The following is an 11,966-nucleotide window of genomic DNA, read 5'->3' as shown; positions in this document are numbered from 1 at the left end:
TTGAAAAAGCATGTGTATGTACAGGTAGTTGTGATTGTGGCTCACATCTTCCCTTGGTTTTACGTCCAAGAACGGCTTAAACGTCCTCTATGGGTCGGGGATAGGCTTCCCATCCAGTTTTCTTAAAAACTGGCAAACAGGGTCTTTTTTAGTCAGATTCCCAAGACTAAGTCGATCATGTTCTTTATGGAATTGTGGCCATAAATCATGAATTACACGATGCACATCTCCACTAGGATGCGTCTCAAGGGTCAATAAAAGATTATCTAAAGACCCCTTACTCAGGCCATCCTTAATGAATTGTATTTTATCTTCACGGTTTACAGATGCCATTCCTAAAGAACGACATGTCGCATTACAAGTCCATCTGGCACATCGATGACAGACTTTCAGTCGTTTTGCACGACGTTTCTTTGCAAAAGTGCTTTTACCTGTTCCAGGCATGTGTGAAATGAAAGAATTGGAGGACTCACCTGATAATCGGACCTTTGCTTCAATTAGCCAGCGAATATCTTCAGGAATTCCATGATTCATTAACAACCTCAATCTTGCACACCTAGCACGGTAAATTTTTGTAATCGTATTCTGAGGCAGAGCGGGAAAATACCTTTTCAACTTTTCAAGAGTGGTGTCCATTTTAAAATTAGAATTGGGGAAAATATTCAAAGAAGGGAGAAAGAGCAGAGAATTGTACAAATATATACAAATATCAGTTATTTGGGAAACTGAAAGAACCGACTTAAGAGTCACGGAGTACCGTTATCCGCCATTTGACCGGGGTGAGAGACTAGCAAAACAAAAGTCACACTAAAAAGCAACAAAAAAAATGTGAGAAAAACAAAATAATCAACCTTTATCAATAAGATTATTCAAACCAATGGATTCATTTTCACTAGGAAACTCATCAAAGTAAGCTTTTAAACGATGTTCATTTACCTTCAAAACATTGTCATTCTTTGGATTCTCAATATCAAGGGCCCCATAAGGATACACATGTTTCAAAATAAATGGACCGCTCCATCTTGATCTTAGTTTTTCAGGAAATAAATGGAGTTGAGAATTATAAAGCAAAACTTTTTGACCAGTATCAACTTTTTGACAATTTTCACATGTTTTGCAGAATGCATGTGTGTCCTTGAACATGGTGGGCCAATAAAATCCATTTTGTAAGATTTTTGCAGTCGTCTCTCTTGATGACAATTGACTCCCACATGCTTCAGAATGACAAAGTTTAATGACATTACTTACCTCATTGTCGGGAATGCATTTTTGAAATATTTGATCAGGACAATTTTTGAATAAGTAAAGGTCATCTAAGTAAAAGTTCTTCACTTCGTTCAAAAACTTTCCTTTGTCTTCGGTACTCCAGTGAGCTGGCAAATCTCCTGTTGCAAGAAAATTGATATTTTTAGCAAACCAAGGCATTGAACTGAGAGAAAGTAAGGATTCTTCAGGAAAGTAATCATCGATTGGTGTGATGTCAGATATCAAATCTGTTGTCACTCTTGACAAAAGATCGGCATCAATATTTTCGATGCCTTTTTCATCCGTGATTTCTTCCTGAGAATAAATCATTTGCAAATCTTCATATTCATCCAACTCAATTTTACTTAAAGTAGATTCAAGTTGATCATGAACTAATTCTTCAATATGATCTACTTCTTGTAAATCATTATCATCTCCAGGCTGCTTGCAAACGTTGAAAATATTCATCTCTAATGTCATGTTTCCAAAAGATAACTTCATGAGTCCATTCCTACAATTAATCAATGCATTAGAAGTTGCAAGAAACGGACGTCCTAAAATAATAGGAAATGAATTACATGCTTCAACAGGTTGCGTGTCCAAGACAATAAAATCCACAGGATAAATGAATTTATCGACTTGTACTAACACATCTTCAATTATTCCTCTAGGCACTTTTACAGATCTATCGGCGAGTAAAAGAGTTACAGAAGTTGGTTTTAACTCACCTAGATTGAGACTTTGAAAAACTGAATATGGAAGTAAATTCACACTAGCTCCAAGATCAAGTAAGGCTCTTTCAATTTTATGTTCTCCAATAAAGCAAGAAATTGTAGGACAACCAGGGTCTTTATATTTCAAAGCATTATTGTTCTGAAGAATGGCACTTACTTGTTCGGCTAAAAATGCTTTCTTTTTCACATTCAATTTTCTCTTCACAGTGCACAGATCTTTCAAAAATTTAGCATAGGAAGGAACCTGTTTAATAGCATCCAACAAAGGTATATTGATCCTTACCTGTTTGAAAATTTCAAAGATTTCAGAGTTGTGATTGACTTTCCTTTGTTTGGTCATGGCATGAGGAAATGGAAGTGCTGGCGGGGAATCAACCTTTTCTTTGCAATGTTCAGGTTCAACCCCTTCCTTACCCTCAGAGATAGACTCATCATCTTTCTCACAAGGTTCAAGAATGGGTTTTTCAATAACCTTACCACTACGAAGAGTGATGATTGATTTGACTTGATCCATGTGTTGGCTTCCAGAACCACTTGCATTTGCATTGTATTGCCCCTTTGGATTTTGCTGTGGTTGAGAAGGAAACTTACCTTTCTCTTGGAAACTGAGAGCAGTTGTTAATTTTGCAAGAGCATCTTTAAAATCGGTCATGCTTTGAGCAAGTTGAGTATTGATTGTCTCCTGCTTTTCAATGAATGCATGCAATGTTTCCTCAAAATTTCTTCTAGGAGGTGGAGCATAAGGAGGTGCATATCCATGAGAATTTTGGAAATTATGGTGTGCTTGAAACGGTGGCTGTGAAGTTTGTGTATTATTGTTGTCACTCTTCCAACTGAAATTTGGGTGATTTCTCCAACCAGGATTGTATGTTTGCGAGTATGGGTTATGGTTGGGCCTTTGGAAACTGTTTAAAGCATGGGCTTGTTCATGGAGGCATTCCTTGAAAGAAGGCAAAGTTGGACAATCATTGGTTGCATGCTCATTTGTTTCACAGATTTGACACACAATGTCTTGAACAGATTTTAATTGACCACTCTTTTTTAATTCTAGTGCCTCGACTTTTCTAGCTAAAGATGCAAACTTGGCTTGGAGGTCATGATCTTCCCTAAGGTTGTGCATACCCCCACTAGATGTATGAGGTTGAGTTTTACCTGGTGCCTCATAAGTACCTGTGGTGTCCCAATTTTGAGCATTTTCAGCTAGCAAGTCTAGGTACTCCATTGCTTCATTAGGGTCTTTATCTTCAAAAGTTCCATTGCACATCAATTCAACCATTTGCCTATCTCTAGGTGTTAAACCCTCATAAAAATGTGAAACCAATCTCCATGTTTCAAAACCATGATGTGGGCAAGTATTAAGCAAATCTCGATACCTATCCCAACATTGGTAAAATGCTTCTCCTGGCTTTTGAGTGAAAGTGATGATTTGTCTTTTGAAAGAGTTTGTTCTGTGAGATGGAAAAAACTTCTTTAAAAATTGTTGTTGCATTTCATCCCAAGCATGAATAGATCCTGGTCTCAAATTTTGTAGCCATGTTTTAGCTTTATCTTTTAATGAAAAAGGAAAAAGCTTTAATCGAATGGTGTTCATGCTACAATTTGAGTTATTATAGGTATTACAGACCTCCTCAAATTCCCTTAAATGCAAGTATGGATTTTCTAAGTCTAAGCCATGAAAAGATGGTAAAAGTTGAATAATGCCTGGCTTAAAATTAAAATGAGATGCATCAGGAGGGAAAACTATGCATGAGGGTGCACTTGTTCTTGTAGGATTCATGTGATCTCTAAGTGTTCTCATACGGTTATTCTCATTATTCTCTTTATGAAGTGATTGATTATCTTCTTCGGCCATATTTTCTGAAAATGATGAGGATACCCTACAAAGTCTACCACTTAATGTACGTGACCAAACTCTCATGCACGTGTAAGAAGAGAATAAAGGCAAGAAAAGAAAATAGAAGAAAAAGAAACAAAACAAAACAAAGGAACCAAAAATAGATAAAATGAAAAGTGAAAAGAGAAAATAAATTAAATATTATAATTTATACAAGAATTTACCTCCCCGGCAACGGCGCCAAAAACTTGTCACAACCAAAAGCTTGATGTCTCTTCCCAAGTGCAGGAGTGTCGAAGTAATAAATAACCCGGCAAGACCGGGGTCGAATCACAGAGAGGTTATTGTATAAATTATAAATAACAATACAACAACAATAATAACAATAATAGTAATAGTAATAATAAAGAGAGCTTTGAGATGTAAAGTTGATGTAAGGATTAAACAGCGATAAAAACAAATGTCAAGGTTAGAGGATCCACTAATGGTACTTCAAACAAGTATAATATAAACTCTTATTACTCAATTGGAAACCACACATAAAGGAGGTTCCAATCAGATTATAAATTGTTAACATGATTACATTAGTTATCTTATTCGAATAAAGCTAATACTTGTAAATGTTGGCAGGCATTCATGATTATAACTTATGTTAACAACAAATCAAGTTCCTTTCATAGCTCAGGTGTCGGTTAAACCATACAGTATGGGCTATGAAAGTGCCAAGTATTTGTTGTACCAAGTGTTACACAACATAAATCTAGATTAACCATTTAACAAGCAAAGTATTAAAGTGAACAAGATAACAAATATAAAACATGTTAGTATCCAACGTTAAGGTCCATGTTAAGTTTATATTATACTTGTTCTTACACCATTAGTGTACCCTTTTCACCTTGACATAATTAACTTAGCTGGACATAATAAAAGAAAGAAACATAAATGAACAAGACAAGAACATAAATGAGAAAGAAGTTAACTAGACAAAGGAAAGGAAATGAAGTGCATAAACTTGATATTAATGAAAGCAAGACATAAGCAATACAAAGAGAGAAAGCAAGAGCATGATCTTGATCTGAACACCAAGATGCCTCAATACATGGTAAGTGCCTCCTTTTATAGGCCAAAATTTGGAATTATTGATTTGTTGACTAATTGATGAGTGGGTGGCCACATCTTGACTAGATAACAATCCTTATCTTCTTGTCTGATCAAGACGTCATTGCTAACATCATAATTTGCCCAGAATCCTCAAGAATGTTCTAGGAAATTGTCTCAGCTTTCCAACAAAAAAAAGATGAGGTCATTTGGACTTCTAGAACTCAAGATATGGGATGAACACTAAATAGTGTTTGGGCTGCAGGACAGCTTCGGACTTCTTCGTTGTTCCTTCAATTTGGACTTCAAAACGACCTTTTCAAATCTTGGGCTCCTCATGAAAGTTGTAGGCTTTTGTCTTACCTTTCCATACATATAAAGTGGACCTAAATCCGAAATCTAGAGCTCCAGATATGATCCAATTACCGAGCAATGTTCCGGTTTGGACTTCACCGGCATCTCTTTTCTAAGTTTGGCCATCTCTTTGTCCTTTAACTTTCAATGCTTAAACTCATCAATCAATCCTTTTATTTATGTGATAGTCCTGCATTTAAAATGAGCATTTACCATAAATTAAGGTATCTTATAATATCAAACTTGTTATTATAAAACATGTTTTAGTTAAGGAGTTATTGATACTTCAAGTGCAAAATGATGATATAAAACCTTGATAAACATGCACTTTTAAGTACTAATCAATCACCATGTATGGGCTAGCATACATTTAATGTATGTTAGGATCCCAGATAAGGGGATCACCTTGGAATGACTCATATGGAGTGATGATGATGGTACCGGTGAAATTGGTATCGATAATGTGATAAGCAAAAATGATCATGTTCGATCTCATAAAGTCTAAAATGAAGGTTGAAAGTGGCAGATGGAACAATTAATAATAGTTGGATAAAGAAGGAATTCTAATAAAAAAAAAAAACTAGAAGGGAGAAGCAAATGAACTATGAATATATGTTACCTTGTTAAAATTGTTAAATGTTCGTGTTGTCATATTTATTGTAATATTCACCTTTCAATAATATGTATTTTGTTTCAGGATCATCACATGCATGACAAGAGTAGATCCTAACTTATGTTCCCTTCTTGTAATCTACTTTCTAGGGAGTATACCCTTGTATTTTGTAAATATGAAAATGTTTGTATAACTTAATTTGTATAATTAATGTTTAAACTTGACTGAATGAATTTAACCATGTAGTTCATATAATCATACTTCATGCCTATGTAATTATACTTATTTATTTTTATCTATCCATAATGATATTTTGTTATATAATGCATATCGTAAATATTGTGGTTGATAAGTGTGGGTATAAGTGTGGAAATTGAAAACCCATGATGATTGGGTCGGGAATTGAGTTATGAGATGCGAGCTATTAGAAGTGTAAATAAATTCATGTCAATAACCTGGGACCTTCCGGTATATGGGGGAACTCCATCAAATTCTGGTAGATTTTAATACGAAGACCATGAACATATATGTACAAAAAAAAAATTATTATGTTTTTTTTTTCGATTGACATGAGATTGTCGATTTATCCCAGAATGGGGGATGTTACAATAACAATAACAATAATAGTAGTAGTAGTAATAATAATAATAATAATAATAATAATATAGTAGAACAAGAAGAAGATGAAGAATTTTGAGATGAAAGATCAATGTAAGAATTAAACAATGATAAAAACAAGTGTCAAGGTTAGAGGATCCACTAATGGTATTTCAAACAAGTATAATATAAACTCTTATTTCTCAACTGGAAACCACACACAAAGGAGGTTCCAATCGGATTATAAATTGTTAACATGATTACATTAATTATCTTATTCAAATAATGCTAATACTTGTAAATATTGTCAGGTATTCATGATTATAACTTATGTTAACAACAAATCAAGTTTCTTTCATAGCACATGTGTAGGGCTATGAAAGTGTCAAGCATTTGTTGTACCAAGTGTTATACAACACAAATCTAGATTAACTATTTAACAAGCAAAGTATTAAGAGTGAACAAGATAACAAATACAAAACATGTTAGTATCAAACATCAAAGTCTATGATGAGTTTACACTATACTTATTCTTACACTATTAGTGTAACCTTTTCAACTTGACATAATAAACTTAGCTAAACATAATGAAAGAAAGAAACATAAATAAATAAAATAAGAACATAAATAAGATACAAGTTAACTAAGTAAAGTAAAGGAAAGGAAATGAAAAGCATAAACAAGATATTAATGAAAGCAAAACTTAAGAATTACAAAAAATATAAAGAGAAAAATAAAGAGCATGATCTTAATCTAAGCAGCCAAGATGTCTATGGCAAATGGCTCCTTTTATAGGCCAAAATTTGGAACTATTAATTTGATGACTAATTGTTGAGTGGGTGGCCCACTCTTGACTTGGTGAAAATCCTTATCTTCTTGTTTGAACAAAACGTCATTGCTAACATCAGAACTGGAACCACCTATACCATGAAAGTTATAAGAAATTGTCTTATTTTTCCAGGAAAAAATAAATTGAGGTCATTTTGACTTCTAGAACTCGAGATATGGGTTGAACACTGAACAGTGTCTGGGCTGCAAGACAGATTCGGACTTCTCTATTGTTGCTATAATTTGGACTTGAAAATGGCCTTTTTAAATCTTGGACTCCGCATGAAAGTTGTTGGCCTATGTCTTACCTTTCCATCCATATAAAGCATACCTAAATCTGAGATCTACAACTCCATATATGACCCAATTACAGAACAGTGTTCTAGTTTGGACTGCACCAACATCTCTTTTCTAAGTTTGGCCCTCTCTTTGTCCTTTCAATTTCAGTACTTAAACTCATCAATCAATCATTTTATTTATGTGATAGGCCTACATTTAAGATGAATATTTACCATAAATTAAAGGTATCTTATATTATTAGATATGTTATTATAAAACATGCTTTAGTTAAGGAGTTATTGATACTTCAAGTAAAAATGATGATATAAAACCTTGATAACAACGCACTTCTAAGTATTAATCAATAACTACGAGGTGTTACATCAACAGTAATGAAAATCATTAAATTTAAAACTAGTGTATGGTGTTGAGCACTTACTTGCTGCTCATGACAATCCCGCTCCTCTTGTCTATTGTCCAACTTCTAAAGTCTCTCTTGTCATATTAGAATTTACCAAACATTATTATCACATCCATTTAACCTAGGAACCATATCTCAATTCCACATTTAACACACATTTTACAATTTCTAAATATGATTGTTTCCTATCTCATCCACATACATCACGCAATCATGTTTGGAAAACATATTTTTCATATTTATTTTAACCATCCTAAAAACAATTTAGGCTAAAAGCATATCATATCCTCATCCATACACATCAAGTAACATCTATATCTTCTTGGTGGCTCCCTCCACGTTGAAAATTGTTTGCCGTGGGATTGCTGCTGGATCCATTGGCTTGGAAATTTCTTAGCTTGCGTGCATGTATTCCTGCCGTGCATGGGTTCTTACATGGCGTCCCTGCTAATGTGTTGCTGGTTGGCTGTTCGTCCGGCTGAATTATTGCCTCTTCTTGGGTTGTTGTCCCCGGCTTGTCTTGCATCATTGGTTTAGTGCTGTTTCTCCCTCGGTCGGCTGATAAGGCTGAGTGTGTTTGGCTTTTATGATGGCTTTCCTGCATGGAGGATGTTCATGCTTTGAGCCAATTGGTTTTTGGGAGCTCATTCCTTTTTCTGTTTTCAGCTTGTATTTTGCTGATTTTCAGTTTCTGTTTCATTGGGGAAGTTTTCCCTAAGTGTTCCTTTGTACATTTTCTGTACTCTGCTGGTTCCCAGCCTGTATTGCAAGCTTGCCTTGCTCTTTTTGATATAATATACTTCTTACATTTTATCAAAAAAAAAAAGTAACATCTATATCTCAAAGTTCGAGGCATTTCCCATATCATAATAACATCTATATCACAAATTTTGAGGGATTTTCCTTATTTATCATACAAGTTTTCGTGCATATTCCTCATCAATCAAAGTTATTTCCAGGGTTTTAAACAACAATTTACTTAATCATCTACTTTCAAACCCTAAGCATCATCATAACTTACTAACACCTTAACCACATCAATTATCAATCATCATTATAATAATACACATCAATTACATGTACTTAATAAGCATTTATACCAAATAAACTAATCTCGTTTTTACTCTCTATTTTATCAGCCTTAGGCCCTCAAAAACAACAAGTTTCTTCTTCAATTCCTTATGATTCTTGTGTCCTGTTTAACCTATTTCATCTTAAAAGAATCAATTTACATAAATTTTACATTTCTCCCAATTTTAATCAAGAGCCCTAATTTGAAAGTTTAGGGATTTTGCTTAAATTTTGATTAAACCTCATTCAATAATGAAATAATTGGCAGAGAACACTTTACACATCTTTTTTATGCTCAATGTATGCCCTCTAGGTGATTTTCTTCCACCTCTTCTTCTTCCTCTTAAAAATCCTTTGGTTTTTCTCTATAACACTCATTTTCTTTCACTTTAATCTATCCCAAATCTTGTGTTGAAGTGTTTAAACTCTAATAACTTTACATATGATGTCCTAATACTTGGTTTTAAATAAGAAAACAGAGAAAATGCAAGAAGAAGAGAATAAGAAAGCTTCCCTTTCCCTTCCATGGCCGATACACAAGAAAGGGCTATAATTTTTTGTTAGATTTATAGTTTTGCCATTGTCTTATGTCTTTTAAATAATTCCAGGTAATTCTCTAAGTTTCTGACAAAAATTGATACTATATTTGAACAAATTTATTTGTATTCCTTGACTAACTTTTGATAAATTCCTTGTTCCTAATTTACATTATTTGTTGATATTTCTATCATTTATTCCTTTTTCTTCATCTTAGGGTTCTATTAATCAACGTGGTTTTACTACCTTCGGTCTGATATTTATGTCAGGGTTTACACTATTTCTTGTATTTAATTATACTTTTAAAGTTGTTTTGGACTTGTCAGGTTGATATTTTAATATTGTTGATCATTTTATGAATGCTCAAATTTATTTTACACCTTTAAAATTTAAAATAAAATATTTACATATGAACATATCAACAAAGATAACATGTTGTTTAGAATTTCAAATCATGCATTTACAGGTTTTCAAATAAAACATTGTTATGTTGCGTTATTTGCAACACCAATTATGTTATACAAGTTATATTATGGTATTACGATGATCAAATTAAATTTTTTTGGAACAATGACATATTTTCACTCTCTCGTGAAGCAATAAATCCAACTTAATGTAGTAAATAACATAAAACACCTTCAAATTAAATCATAATTAAGTAATTAACAAGTAAAACTCAAAATCTCAAATGAACAACTAATTAAATTACTAGGGTCATTAAGTAATTTGAGTATCAGTTTGATCCAATCAAGTTAAAATCATTGATCCTTTAACTTTACTCTTTCAGTCAAACTATCAACGACATTTTTTTAATATTTTTAGGCAAATAGTTTTGGTTATAATAAATGAACAAAAGCATTAAAATATTACATCAGGGTAAATAAGTTTTAATGTTATTTTTGTGTTTTTTAAACCAAATATTGACCGGCCTAGACTACTTCTTCAATTCTCTCTTACATTTTTTTTTCTTTGGGAACATATAAGACATAACTTGAGTTCTCTTCATATTTTTTTCTATACATTCACAATTGTGTATTTGTATGTTGGCATTTTCACCACCATGCATATGATTATTGCAAGTATGAGTAGTTGTTGTTTTTGTGTTCTTTGACTTTTTAGAGTTTATTTGGTTTTTGGTTTGCTATATTGATACGAGTTTAATTGGTTATTTGCAATTTATGAAAATAATTTAGGATTTAGGATTGGGAGTTTGAGTCTAAGGTTAGGAATTTGAATTTAGAGTTAGTGTTTAGGGATTAGGGGTTTAAAGTCTAGGGTTAGGAATTTGAATTTAGAGTTAGTGTTTAGGGTTAGAGGTTAGATGTTTGGATTTAAGGTTAATGTTTAAGAATTAGAGGTTTGGGGAATGGATTTAGGGTTAAGGGTTGGTTTGTGGTTTGAAGTTGGTGTTAAAGCCTGTTTGAGAGTGTAACAGAAGTTGTTTTTCAAAGTGCTTTTCATTTGAAAATACATCAAAATAATATTTTTTATTTTTAATATTAACACATCAAAATAATCTAAAAACACTCAAAAAATAATTTGAAGTTAAAAAAACTTTTTTTAAAAAAATAAAAAGAACAGTTAGACCACAAAAACAAATACAACCTTAATGTTTAGTGTTCAAAATTTGGGGTTTGAATTTTAGGGTTAGTGTTTAAGGTTTGAGATTTCATTTAAGGTTAGAATTTAGGGTTTGAGGTTTGAATTTTAGGTTTGGTTAAGGTTTGTTTTTAAGATGAGTTATTATTATTGTAGCGATGATGTCGAGGGACATAAAAACATGATCACCGACATCATTTTTGGCCAGCAATACACAGGTGGTCACATCAACAGTTTTGTTATTCCTGAATTCAGTATTCCTTGTAAGGCATGTATCTATACTTAGAGAGAGGAAGAGGAGGGGAGGGAGGGCGAGGGAGAGAGAGAGAACTTACTTGCATGGATAAATGTTATTTTTTTCCACTGCTTTTAATCCCATTTTCGTAATTTACATTCATTATTTAGATAAACCAAACTACCTTATATTATGTTTATATATATATATATATATATATATAAATGATGATATTAAATATTAAGAGTACATTGGGTTAATTAGTGCACTAATTGAAAATAATATATTTTTTAAAATTATCTTAAGAACACACTTCTTAAAATGTTAGGTTCAAGATTTAAATTTGGACACAATAAATATAAAAAGAGAACATCCATGCTTAACTATTACAATAACCTTGAGATTTTGATATTATATTTATATATGTAAAATATAATTAAAAGTAAAAATCTTTTTTTTCTTTTGGTATAATTAGTGTATTTAAGTTTTTTAGAATATCATACTATTTTTTTTTTGTCTTG

The sequence above is a fragment of the Populus alba genome, chromosome 17 (genome assembly GCF_005239225.2).
Source record: "Populus alba chromosome 17, ASM523922v2, whole genome shotgun sequence".
NCBI classification, from domain to species: domain Eukaryota; kingdom Viridiplantae; phylum Streptophyta; class Magnoliopsida; order Malpighiales; family Salicaceae; genus Populus; species Populus alba.
This window is presented reverse-complemented; position numbering follows the sequence as displayed.